This window comes from Nomascus leucogenys, chromosome 6 (genome assembly GCF_006542625.1).
Source record: "Nomascus leucogenys isolate Asia chromosome 6, Asia_NLE_v1, whole genome shotgun sequence".
NCBI lineage: Eukaryota > Metazoa > Chordata > Mammalia > Primates > Hylobatidae > Nomascus > Nomascus leucogenys.
The window spans coordinates 20,394,679-20,409,412 of record NC_044386.1 but is presented as its reverse complement, the minus strand read 5'-3'; the positions used below and the strand labels follow the sequence as shown (position 1 = coordinate 20,409,412).

The following is a 14,734-nucleotide window of genomic DNA, read 5'->3' as shown; positions in this document are numbered from 1 at the left end:
CATCATGATGCATCAGTGCTTAATTTATAATGGCTTGATTATATTTATATTTGTACATTATAAATACATTTATAATGTACTTGAGTGCAAAATAACAAAGAAATCCACTGACAATAACTGTCTGAAGCTAAAATGGTAATACTGAAACCTGAACATTGGTTCTAATTAAATACTGGCAATATTGTTTGATATATCTTTACAAACATTGCTTTGTAATCTAGTTTTCGTTTCAGTAAAACACTTATTATTTATCTTGAATTTCCAATCAATACATCATAAACTATCAAAATGCATCTACATTCACAGCCTGGATATTAGACTGATTTCTTCTCACTTTTGCTGAGTGTCAACATATGAATTACAACGGTGCTAGATTTTTAAATGATATTAATAAGAACAAAAGAAAAAAGATCCATGATTCAATACATATTATGCATATTTGATCTTAGGTGTGTGTAGCTACTGTGGAAAATTCCTTGCATACTTTTTAAGTATTCAGGTAATTTGAAATTATATATGCAGATCCATTAGTAACCATTTTGTATCAGAGAAACTAATATATAAAAATAATATGAAGTTTAACAAAATAGACTATTTTGTTACTTAATTAAACAAAAATGAGTAGTGTATTTCTAGAAAGCTCAATTCCAAATTTTAAAAAAATGAAAAAAAATATGTTGTACCAAGAATGGCCAAACAAACAAAATAAAACAGCTTAGTTATTTTATGAAGAACTTCTGTGTTCCCTGGAGGTGGACTAGGGTAGTGGCTGTGAGCAATGGCTTTGGCGTCATCTGCTTGAGTTTGCCCCAGCTCCACCACTTACTAAAAGTCAAGACTCCGGACAACCTGCTTCATCATCTAGGTGTAGTTTTGCATTTTTAGAAATGATGCAAATAATAGAAAATAGGACAGGTTTAAGCATTAAATATAAGAATGCATATAAAATGTTTTGCACAATGTTTGACACATTGTAATAGCTCCATAAATATTGTTAAGCTCCTTTCCTGTTTTAGGAAAGAAGAGAGAGTTGCAAATGAGAAGTATTTTCTGAGTTTCCCAAAAGAAATCATATAAATTAAAGTTTTTTGCATACTACATTTCAATAGTTTTTTTTTCATTTCTCTTTTTCCTTCATTTTTATACCTTATATTCTCTGTGCATAGTGCAGTATGAGCTGCTAAAATAGTGGTCACTTAATAGATGGCTTATAAATAAAAAACTAAGATTTTATTTTTCTCTCCGAGGGGTAGCTAAAGAAGTGCCCTGGCATTAAATATATAACTTTAGAGACAGCCACTAGAAACACAGGTGAAGTTTCCTATGTTTTTGTACTCTGGAAATGATGGATGATTCAACTCTGCACTTGAGTGCAAAATCCCACTCTTCAGAACAAGAAATGGATAAACCCTGACTCCATGAAACTTTCTCTGTCACGATCAAAAATACTGAGAGCTGGGGTGCACTGGGACTCTACTTTCTATTACTTAGACTTCATAATGAGTGAATGCCTGTGGATAAATAAATGTTAGGGCAAAAGAAAAGGAAGGAAGGAAGGGAGGGAGGGAGGGAGGGAAAAGAAAAGAAGAAAGAAAGAAGGAAAGAAAAGGAAGGGAAGGAAGAAGAAAGAAGGAAAGAAAGAAGGAAGGAAGGAAGGAAGGAAGGAAGGAAAAGCATTGCATATAGAGCAACCCAGTGCTGGGATGATCCCCATCTACAGACAAGAGCTTAGTGCCCTAACATCACAGTCTAGAAGAAAGATATAAGCATGACTACAGTAGAAGGAAACTAACCGATTCTATAGAAAAGATAACACTGATAGCAACAGTGTTGACGGAAGGGTAAGGTAGTTGGAAGGAAATATAACTTTGTTTGAGCCATAGGTACTCAGCAGGGTACGATTCAGGGAATGAACAAAACTGCTATTCGAACTTCCAAGTCGGTGCACTCTCTACCTGAATGTGGCCCCAGGTTCAGTACTATAAAAAGTAAGATGATAACTCAGAACTGACCCTGACTCCTAGCAAGCATTCTGGACTCCAGATTGCCAGGTGGACTTTTGGGGCCAGCTGCTAAATTAGTATGAGCAAGGACATCAGAACTATCTTCTTACAGCTTCTTTCTTAAGACCACTCATTTATAATTTGTAATTGTACCAGGCAAAATTGCCATTCTTTAAGTTTCCAATCTACCTGTTAGATCAACTATTAATCAAATCCATGACTTTAATATTCCAAATCCTCTTGTGATCCTGAAGAATTCATTCATGGTGTCGACCGCTTTTCATTAGGTTTCCTTTCCATCTCTTTGGCTGGGTCATAAAATAAATTCATGGGTAATCTGATCTAGCTATAATTCACTCTCCCTTAAACTTTTAATCTCTTTTTATTTTTTAATCCACACTATACATTAACCCTGGCTTACAAGTTGAAAGCTTTAAAAAATACTATACATAAAAAATTCCACATAATGATATATTGACCAAAATGTTTTTAAAAATACTTTTAGTATAATGAGAGAAGCCTCATGATACATAAGGGAATAATAGCTTAATTGATTAAGAGCCATAGCTTTCACTTAGAAATAATAGCATAGTTAATTCAACTTTTGTCATCAAATACACACTTTAAAATAGCGTCAAATATATTTCACTGCTATAAGTAACGAAAATGTCTTCCGGATATCTGCATCTATTGTGGAGGTACTAGGTTAAGTTCAGTGTTCTCTGTAGTATGCATCAAAATTATACTTTAGTGATAGAATGGCTCTTATCTTGTCTTTCTTTTAATGTGCTACTTAAAAAGTTGGTTAATAAATAAACTGTTATCCTATGAAATAGTAATAACATATATATTGTAATTTGTTTTTAGTGAGCTTTGAAACTGCTGTCCAACTTTTAAAGTTTTTTTCTTTTATAGTGTGAATATGCAAATCATCATGAGAATGATTACAATACTGTAACTCCTTCAAATGCAAATCATACGAGCCACTCTTGAGAGAGAACCATATGAAGTAAAAATTTGATAGCATGTGAAAGGAAAATGGAAAAATCCATCAAAGTTTAATTTCAGCAACTTTCAATACAGTTAGTCTTTTTGGGTAGAGTATCAACATAGCTATTTTTCTCTTTTTTTCTTTTTTCCTCCCTCCCTCCTTTTCTTTTCTTTTCTTTCGTTCTTTTCTTTCTCTCTTTCTCTTTCTTTTCATCTTTCAACAGGGTCTCTTACTGTTACAATACATCCAAGCTGTATTGTTGAAGATGGAGTGCCGTGGCAGAATCTCAGCACTGCAAACTTTGCCTCTCATTCTCCAGTGACCCTCCCACCTCATCTTCCCTAGTAGCTGGGACCACAGGCCGTGCCACCATGCGTGGCTAATTTTCTTTTTTTATTTTTTTGTATTTTTGGTAGAGACAGGGTTGTGCCATGTTGTCCTGGCTGGTCTGCAACTCCTAGGCTCAAGTGATCCACCTTCCTTAGCCTCCCAAACTGCTAGGATTACAGGTGTGAGACACCGTGACTAGTGGGTATTGTTCAAACCTCCCATTTTATAGATGAAGAAACTGATCTAATTGATAAACATATTGGAATAATTTGGATCAGAAGGCATATGAAATATAATAAAGTTTAATTTTCATTTAGCTACAGTAAACTTCTGCTTTGAGTAATTGCATTACAACGAATCTTGCAAAACAAGTGGGCTTCCAAGTCTTTTAGTTTTGTAACAATTACTAACCCAAATCCCACCCTAAATTACTGCAGCATTTAACCATGGCAACACAGAAGAAACAAAACCTTAATATGAAATCAGAGTCTCATACACAAATAAAGTTTTCTCTATTAGCTAAGAATATTTAAACAATATAATGTGTACAGTTATTACTACTTTGTAAACAGACACTATTTCTATCATTACTTATCTGGATTCATAAGCACTTTTGCAAGTATTGCAAAGTAATGTGGCATCATCATGCCTTTGAGTTTATGAAATAATCAATATTCAAGGTCACTTGCCTTCAGATAATATGAACTGCTATAATAAGTTCTAGACTTTCTTTTAATGGATTTTCCACACATGATATCCATTTTTCTAATGGGTATCAATGCAGTCCTTCCTTTTATGAAAGTTCGTGCTCTATCTGGCAATGGAAAGTAGAATTGTACACTTCTGTAGACTTAGCATGGCTTGAGGTGTCAGGATTGCCAAAATGCTAGTAATTGGTTTATAGAATTCTTTTGCCACAGCTCTTAGAGTTCTCTAGACCTTTTTCATTTTAAGCTGCTTCATTGATTTCTGTAACAGACAGCAAAGCAGTGTAATCACTGCCATAACTATTGATGGGATATTGATATTGTAACTATTGACATTGAGCCTTGTGGCTGAATCAAGAGATCCAAAGGCTTGATTGAAAACTTCTAACATCAGCTGATCAAAGGCATTTTCTTAGCCAGACTTATTTGTTCCTTTATTAACTTACATAATAGACATGTATTAAGTACCTATTATATACCAAGCTCCGTTTTAGGTTCTGAGATTTCATAAATAAATAAATAAAGTAGTAATACTCTCTAGATGTTAACTTACAGACTTGTGGAAGAGACAGTGGAAAATGAGACAGGAAACAAGACACTCTGAGCACATGGAAATGGGTTTTTAGAAGTTCAGCTATTGAGGCCAGTCTTTAAAATGGAATGAAGTTTACCTGAGTGAAAAAGAACACTCACTTCTTTTTTTTTTTTTTTACAGAATCTCACTCTGTCACCCAGGCTGGAGTGCAGTGGTACAATCTAGGCTCACTGCAACCTTCTCTTCCTGGGTTCAAGCAATTCTCATCCCTCAGTCTCCCAAATAGCTGGGACTATAAGCACGTGACACTATGCCTGACTAATTTTTGTATTTTTAGCAGAGGTGGGGTTTTGCCATGTTGGCCAGGCTGTTCTCGAACTCCTGGTCTCCAAATGATCCACCCTCTTAGGCCTCCCAAAATGCTGGGATTACAAGTGTGAGTCACTGGTGGCATGCAGCCTGAAAAAGAACATTTCTGATTTTGACAACAGCATGTATAAAGGGAATAATATGAAGTAGCCCTGAATCTTAGGGAACTATATTGTATTGAGGCAACATAAAGTAGACAGGGAAGAGACAAAGATAAGCCTAGAAATGCAGAGAGGCACATTTGTGAAGAGCATTGGAGATAGTGCTGAGGACAAAATTAAATTTACATTTTTGAAAGGCAAATGCAGCTGAAGCAATCAGGTGGATTGTAGGTTAAGACAAGCAACATTTGGACTATTAAATATCATAACACTATAACCTAGGTGAGAAATAGTAAACATTTCAAATAAAAGTAGTGGCAGAATGCACAAGGAAAGTATTGTAGCAATGTTTAGTTAATGAAAGACTACACCAGATGTAAACAATAAGTGCTAAATAAAAGTTTAAAATGTCCTCAAGATTTATCTTGGTCTAGTTAAGAGGCAGTTCTGCTATTGAAGCAACTAGAAAATATAAATGATGGTCAGGATTTAGTCACTGGTACATAGGGGCTAATATGTACAAGATTGTAGAGTTAGGCATGCAGAGTGAGAGACAAAATCAGGGTATATGGGCAGGGAGAGGAAAAGGAGTCTGTAAAGAATGCCAAGTAGTTATCAGAGACTCAGGGGGAGAGTCAAGAGTAAATGATGTTGAAGAAACCATAAAAAGAGACAACTTGAAGAAAGAGATTTGGCTCAACCATTAAAATGCCCACAAAGGGCCGGGTGTGGTGGCTCACGCCTGTATTCCCAGCACTTTGGGAGGCTGAGGCAGGTAGAACATGAGGTTAAGAGATGGAGACCATCCTGGTCAACATGGTGAAACCCTGTCTCTACTAAAAATACAAAAATTAGCTGGGTGTGGTGGCATGTACCTGTAGTCCCAGCTACTTGGGAGGCTGAGGCAGGAGAATCGCTTGAGCCCAGGAGGCAGAGGTTGTGGTGAACCGAGATCGCGCCACTGCACTCCAGCATGGAGACAGAGCGAGACTCCGTTTCAAAAAAAAAAAAAAAAAAAATGCTCACAAAGAAGAAAGGTAAACATAAGAAACACCATTCTCTCTTAGGAGAAAAGATCAGTTAATCAGAAGCTGTAATGATAAGCTGAAGGAATGAAGTTTTGAATCCAGAATGCTCCAATCATAGTACTAGGCTCAGGGGAAAGCAAGATTTCAATTAAGGTAAATTGCTGAAGGAAGCATTCTGCAGAAGAGTGACAATGAGTGAAGTTTGCGTCCAGTACTTCCAGAAGTGGAATGCACTGTGGAAAGCAATTTGGGAGCCAGCACTAGTGGAAGAAACCAGAAGATGTAATTTACATGTATTGTTAAATTTAATCTTTGTTAACCTGTTTGTGAAATTCAGTTACAAATTTCCAATTCTTAGATAAGAGGCTCAAAATTGTTATCCAAAAATTAAATGGCAGAGCTCTAACGTTTTTTGGACAGAGAGCAAAAGACATTCCCTAGAGAAGAGGTTTACAGAAGCAGGGTGGTTAAATTTTAGAATGAAAAAAGGAGAAGGATATTAATCTCAAAGTTCAGACTACATAAAGTAATTGGCACTGCTTGGAAAGTTTTGGACAGAGCAATGGTTTATTCAAAACCCTGTAACCAAAAGATTAATCTTAATTTTGGGGAGAGTTCAGATATGATTCTGTTTCAAATTGTACAACAAATCACTGGAAGTAGGGAACTCTACCCATTCACTACAAAGTTGAAGAATTTAAACCATCCTTTTGATGAGGTTTCACTAAGTGCCAGTTATTATGCTAAAAAATTTATATGCATTTTTACATGAATTAATGCATAAATAAGTTCCATGAGGTTCCCACTCTCTGTACTCCCATTTTATATTTGAAATAACAGAGGTTTATTTAGAGTGTTTAAGTGACTTGCCAAAATCTTGTTTATTTGGAAGTAACAGAAAATTCTAATGCAACTCAAAGTATAAAATAGCACACAAAATCTTTTAGAAATCGCCAGACTGTCTTCTACAATGGTTAACTAATTTACATTCCCACCAACGGTGTAAAAGTTTTCCTATTTCTCTGCAACCTCGACAGGATCTGTTGTTTCTTGATTATTTAATAATCGCCATTCTGACTGGTGTGAGATGCTATCTCATTGTGTTTTTGTTACCGGGGGTACCTGTTCTTAGAGCTCCCAAGATGGTGGCAGGCCACTTCCAAGATGGCAGCAAGCCTTTTGTTCTCTGACCTGGGGTTCTTGGCCTCACAGATTCCAAGCAATGGAACCTTGGGCCATGTGGTGAGTGTTACAGTTCTATTAGGAGGAACCTCAGGCACTTAGCCCACGCAGGAACAATGGCAGCCCTCTAGCCCAATTGGGAGCAACAATGGGCACCGCCTGGCTGGATCAGAAGTGCAGTGGACACCCTTCCACCCGGGAGGGGTGGAAATCAACGGCAGGTCTGGGACAGCTGCGAACAGCAGTGGTGGATGGTGAGCAAAGCTCAGCTCCAGCCATAGCAAACACGGACCAGAAGAATGTGCAGTTGCAAGATTTAACAGAGTGAAAACAGAGCTCCCATACAATAAGAGGGGGCCGAAAGGGGGTTGCGGCTCCCTACTCAAATGCCTGGGGTTTATATCCCAATCATTGTCCCTCCCCCTGTGCTTTTAGGCAAAAGATGATTGGCTATTTCTTTACCTCCTGTTTTTGCCTAATTAGCATTTTAGTGAGCTCTCTTTACTACCTGATTGGTCGGGTGTGAGCTAAGTTGCAAGCCCCGTGTTTAAAGGTGGATGCGGTCACCTTCCTAGCTAGGCTTAGGAATTCTTAGTTGGCCTAGGAAATCCAGCTAGTCCTGTCTCTCAGTTGTGATTTGCATTTGTCTAATTATCAGTGATGTTGAGCCTTCCTTCATATGTTTGTTGGCTGCACAAATGTTTTCTTTTGAGAAGTGTCTGTTTATGTCCTTTGGCCACTTTTTAATGGGGTTGTTTGTTTTTTCTTGTAAATTTGCTTACGTTCCTTGTAGATTCTGACCCAGCAATCCCATTACTGGGTATATACCCAAAGGAATATAAATCATTCTACTACAAAGATACACACATGCAAATGTTCATTGCAGCACTACTCGCAATAGCAAAGATGTGAAATCAACCCAAATGCCCAACAATGATAGACCAGATAAATAAAATGTGGTATACATACACCATGGAATACTATGTAGCCATAAAAGGGAATGAGATCATGTTCTTTGCAGGGACATGGGTGAAGCTGGAAGCTATTATCCTCAGAAAAGTAACGCAGGAGCAGAAAACCAAATACCGCATGTTCTCACTTATAAGTGAGAGTTGAACAGTGAGAACACAGGGATGGGAACAACAAGCATTGGGGCCTGTTGGGGGAGGGTGGGGGAGGGAGAGAATCAGGAAAAATAGCTAATGCATGTCTGGCTTAATACCTAGGTGATGGGTTGATAGGTGCAGCAAGCCACCATGGCACATGTTTACCTCTGTAACAAACCTGCACATCCTGCACATGTACCCCAGAACTTAGAGTAAAATAAAATAAAATTTTTAAAAAATAGCACACAAAAGAGAATTTATGGTCTCAAAGTATCAAAATGCTTGGAGGATGAGCTTCTGGCAGGTTTAGTTGAGACTCTTCTTTATTTTTCTCCCCTGTGATTCTAAAGTTTGTGGCCTCTGGTCTGTGACAATCTTGCCAATTATCCACTGAGATGTTGAAATGGCAATAGCAATTCCAGGCATCTGCACACCATTATCCAAAGGGGGTACAAAGAGAATTTTCTAGAAGTTCCTAGCATATGTCTCTTCTGATTTTGTTGGCTTTATGTAGGTTGCATTTATACTTCTTAAACAAGCATTATTAGCCAGAAAAAAAAGGGGGCAGAATTTGGGTTTGTTGCTTTAGACCTAAGCCAATTGCCTCCATGAGATTCAACATCTAATGTACATGGAGGTATAATGGAGATGGTGATATATTAATATAAATATGAACAGTTCATAGGATTAGGTGGGACTAATTTTTGGAGGATTATCACACTGTCCACTAAAATTACATTATCATTACAGAATTGAAATAACTTGCAAAGATCATATATCTATTTAATTACAGTGTTGATTTTAGGATTTAGTACTTCTAATTGCTAGTTTATACACACACATATATACTATATATGCGTATTATAACACACACGTATGTTTTTTCTTTTACTTGAAACTACACAGAGAGATGCAGATAAATGAATAGGAAGAAGATAGATGATAGATAGATAGATAGATAGATAGATAGATAGATAATGATTGATATATAGGTAGATAGATGATAGGTAGATAGATGATAGATAGATAGATAGATAGATAGATAGATAGATAGATAGATGATAGATAGACAGACTGATAGATTTTACTCTTAACATGGCAGAGGCGTCTGATCAAATCAAAATAAATAATGTTAGGTATGTAGAGAGCGCATTAAATTCTAATTAGTCACAGTAACTGGTCCTTAACACCTTGGCCAAATACATTTGCATCAAAAGTGATTTATTTACCCTATAATAATATGATGCTACACAGAAAAAATACAAAGCTTACTGAATTATCGCTGAGAGCCCCTGTGTGAGTATATTCCAAACTCAGACATTTCATCATTATTTCTATGGAATTTCCTAACAGCATCTATGAAAATAATTTCAAATGACATTAGGTATAAAGAAGGCAACACTATAAGTTGGAGTTCAATGTGTGTCACTGGATGCAGGCATTAGCATTTGTATTGATATTCATGGTACTATAGAATTCTTGGCACACAGCTGAGAGATAAAGTGCTCATAAAAATGGATTCACTTATCCATCAAAGTAGGTCTGAATCACAAGGTGTAAATATGTATAGTCTAAAATATTTAGGACAGATCTAAGAGGAAGGTTTTATAACCTTAGAGTGCTTCTGGGGCCTTGGACTGAATACCAAATCATAAGTCGCTGTCACAGCATTAGATGTGCTGGGGCTACTCAAGGCCCACACTGAGCAAGGTCAGGGTGTTAGGCAGAGAAAAGCCAAATTGGCTGCTCTGATCTTAGAAGTACAATTCAAGGAGGCATCATTTCTACTCTGGGGGATTTTTATGACATGTCTTTTCTAGTCCATCTTAAAGGTTTTCATTATTTCATGAAGACTTAATAAATGTATAATTCTTTTCCCTTGGGTCTCTAATAAAGTGATCCAATATTATTATAATCTACTTGTTTGCATTTTAATATAATTTAAATATATATTCAAAACCTCCCTTTTCTAATACACAGAAGATAAATTCCAGATCAGTATTTGAATATTCAGGGGTGAGAGTTGAGGATAGGAGTCTTGCGAGTGTCACACTTTTGGAAGTGATACCCTACGCGTGGTGCAGGAGAACAGAGAGTATTTAGGTATTTTATTTTATTTTATTTTATTTTATTTTATTTTATTTTATTTTATTTTATTTTATTTTATTTTATTTTATATTTTTGAGATGGAGTTTCGCTCTTGTCGCCTAGGCTGGAGTGCAATGGCGCAATCTAGGCTCATTGCAACCTCCGCCTCCTGGGTTCAAATGATTCTCCTGCCTCCAGAGTAGCTGAGATTACAGGCATGTGCCACCACACCCAGCTAATTTTTTGTATTTTTAGTAGAGAAGGGGTTTCTCCATGTTGGTCAGGCTAGTCGCGAACTTTTGACCTCAAGTGATCCGCCCGCCTCGGCCTCCAAAGTGCTGGGATTACAGGCGTGAGCCACTGAGCCCAGTGGTGTTTGTTTTATTTTACATACCCTAGAATAGCAGTACTGCATGGCAAACTCTATTATAATGTCTTTATATGTAAATATTAACACATTTAATACCACTAGAAAATTGATGCTATGTTTTTTTACCTTTTCTGCAAATGCGGGAATTAAAGCAAAGATAAATTTCCTTGAGACCACACAATTGTTTAATGGCTAATCTGGGATTCAAAAGTTAGGCCACAGAGACAAAGATTATAATCACAATGTCAAGCTATGCAGCCTCTCCTAACTGATGAGTTCTCTAGGAGAATTCTTAGCCCTCGCTATTCCAGACTCATCTTCAGAAATTTAGAAAAAAATTCTGTTACCTGTCACACTGAAGAACAATTAAATTAAACTCTCTGATGAGATCCCAAGAATTGGTGGTGTTAGTCATTCTTGTGCCTGGGAATTGTGGCTCATGCCTGTAATCCCAGCATTTTGGAATGTCGAGGTAGGTAGATTGCTTGAGCCTAGGAGTGTGAAACCAGCCTGAGCAACATGACAAAATTCTGTCTCTACCAAAAGTACAAATATTAGCTTGGTGTGGTAGCATACGCCTATAGTCCCAGCTACTTGGGAGGCTAGGTGGGAGAATTGCTTGAGTTCACCAGGTTGGGGCTGCAGTAGGCTTTGATTATACCCCTGTACCCCAACCTGGGTGACAGAGGGAGACACTATATCGAAAACAAAAACACACTAATTCTTATAAAATACCTTATATGCTGTCCTGGCTGAAGATTAAAGAGGATGGAGAAGCCATTTATAAATCTAAGCAAACACAGAAAGAGGAACCACAGAACAAAGCAGATCTCATAGTTAAAATCTATTTTGTACTGCTAAAACAAAATACCCAAGACTGGGTAATTTATCATGAACAGAAATCTACTTGACTGACAGTTCTGGAGGCTGAAAAGTCCAGGATTGAATGGCTACATTTGGACAAAGCTTTCTTGCTGTGCTATCCTATGGTGGAAGATGAAACAGCAAGAATGCGCACGCATGTGCAAATCACTTTATTTTCTGCCATTTTAATTCTATCCAGGCCCCCAGCTAATTGGATGGTCCCTGCCCTCATTGAGGATGGATCTTCCCCACTCAGTCCACTGAATCACATGCAAATATCCTCTGGAAACACCCTCACATATACACACAGAAGTAGTGCTTTCCCAATTCTCTAGGTGTGTTAGACCATTTTCATGCCGTTGATAAAGACATACCCAAGACTGGGCAATTTTCAAAAGAAAGAGGTTTAATTGAACTGACAGTTTCACATAGCTGGGGAAGCTTCACAATCATAGCAAAAGTCAAAGAGGAGCAAGTCACTTCTTACATGGATGCCCGTAGGTGAAGAGAGAATGAGGAAGATGCAAAAGCAGAAACCCCTGATAAAACAAACCATCAGATCTCATGAGACTTATTTACTACCAACAGAACATTATGGGAGAAACTGCCCCCATAATTCAGTTTTCTCCCACCAGGTCCCTCCCATAACACATGGGAATTATGGGAGTGCAATTGAAGATAAGATTTGGGTGGGGACACAGAGCCAAACCATACCACTAGGTATTCCTGAATTCAGTCAAGTTGACACCTAAAATTAATCATCACAAGTACAGCCCTTATTAACTTTGCACCCATATGCATTTCCTTAAGCCATACTTAATCTCAAAATAAAGACAATAGCAAGGTAATAATTCCCCCAATATGATACAAGTATCCTTTGTATAATTAAAAATACTTTAATTCCTTCCCCTGAAGAGGAGATAAAGTCCTTGGGTGATGCTTACCCTTTGCCTAATGTCCCATAACTTAAATGCTATGATATAAAATTAACAATACTTAAAGACTAATATAAAGTCAATATATTTTATATTTGATGATGAAAGAATAAAACATAAAAACAAATATTTCTTAATATATGTATAAATACACATAAACACATTCTAAAGAATATAGAAAAAATACTTATGATAATTAGTCTTCATTTCTACAACTAGTCATGTACTCATAGCTGGCATTTATTAACAGCTTCTTCTAATTCCCGTTCTGTATTACCATTGCCTTCCACAAGTATGTCAGCTGGTCATGGTTCTTTACAGGAAGGCTCTGGGTCATTCCTAGTCCTACCTAGATTGAATTATTGTAACATGAATTAACTATGACTACTTTAACTGAAATTGTGAATTAGTGGGGCTCAGTTCCACCCTCACCCTGCTACCTTTTGGATGAGAATGTCTTTAAGTACCATTAAGAATGATTTTAACATCACTGGCCTTCAAGTATTGGATCGTAAAATGGAAACATTATGTCAGATGATTCTTAAAATTTATCCCAAGCCTTTATATTATTAGTCTTAATTAAATCAAATAAATAAAAGATGATTATTACATGATACATAAAAAAGCAGAAGCAAGCCCTCTGTAGTTATATTATGAAATTAAGCTGGCTTGCCTGGTCTGGGCTTCAGAACCCAAATACTCATTGTATAGAAATTCAGAAGACTAAACTATAAAACCCACATAAGTTTATCAAACACAACTAAAGGATAATAGTTTTTAAGGTATATATACCACACATGCACACATAGATATAAACACATTCACACAAAAGAAAACCATTTAAAATAACCACATAAAAATGAAACCAAATAAAAATAAGTTAGTAAATTAACCTTTCAATAGATAGACACAGATATAATACATGATAAACTGGGTTAAGAAAGAGTGCAGCTTGTACACACACACACACACACACACACACACACACACTAGAAGTAACCAAAAACTATATGCTGTTAAAGTTCAAGCATAAAATAAAACATACATATAATTAGGATATGGGCTGATGAAAATGTTAGAAAATATACCTTGTTGATAGGAATGTAAAGAAGTACAATTTCTGGTAGTCGCCTTGACAATACAGCTCAATATGTTGAATCTATATGCTTTTTGATCCAGCTATGGCAATGGTAAGAATTTACTAATAGCAGAATTGTTTGTAATAGAGGAAATAAACAAAATCCTCTTAACAAAGTGTCCGCTGAAAGGAAATTGGTTAAAAATTGTGAGATGGATTTTTATGTGCTTTTATAAAATGCCTGTTCAATATATTTAATGAATGAAATAAGGTTCAAGAAATCACACTGGAAAACAACAAAATTTAATCAGAGATGAAAATACTATGTAAATCAAATAGTCATTACAAATTGTAAAGTACTACTCACTTATTACATTCTCACTCAGTATATTTTTATTTTAGTTAAGCTTTCATGTAATTTTAAATTAATGCAATTGCACCATACAATAAGTATAAATTGTGTGCAAGTATACTAAGGTTCTGTTTTGTGTTGGGGAAAAATTAATGTGTAGTTAGTTATATCTCTTTCATGTTAATAAAAACTGAAATACAGGTTAGTGGGTAAGTATACTAGATAGGTAGAGATAATGAGATAAAAATAAGTCAATGTAGAAAGGGTAGTTAAACCCCACAGGAGTCCTAACAGTGGCTTAAAAAGTCATATACGACCATTTTCTCTGCCACCTCATCCATCTGATTTTTGATCTGCAGTGAAGGTGGCTCTGATTTTCCTGAGGTTTCCCTCAACACTTCCAGGACCTTTTTCACCCAGAGCTACCTCTGCATGGAATTAAAACTCACAGAAGCAGTGAGTAGAATGGTGGTGTATTAGGGTTCTCTACAGGGACAGAACTAGTGGATTGATATATGTATGAAGGGGGGTTTATTAAGGAGTATTGATTTCACAAGATTGCAATGTGAAGTCCCACAATCGGCCATCTGCAAGCTGAAGAGCAAGGAAGCCACTTCAAGTCCCAAAACCTCAAACGCAGGGAAGCTAACAGTGCAGCCTTCAATCTGTAACTGAAGGCCTAAGAGCCCCTGACA

The 14,734-nt window shown here is 36.7% G+C and overlaps 1 protein-coding gene across 2 annotated transcripts in view; it reads left to right on the top strand.

Moving 5' to 3' along the window:
• Positions 1 to 14,734, top strand: part of CDH12 (cadherin 12) — a 466,101-nt gene that overhangs the window by 334,470 nt on the left and 116,897 nt on the right. The window lies entirely within an intron of this gene.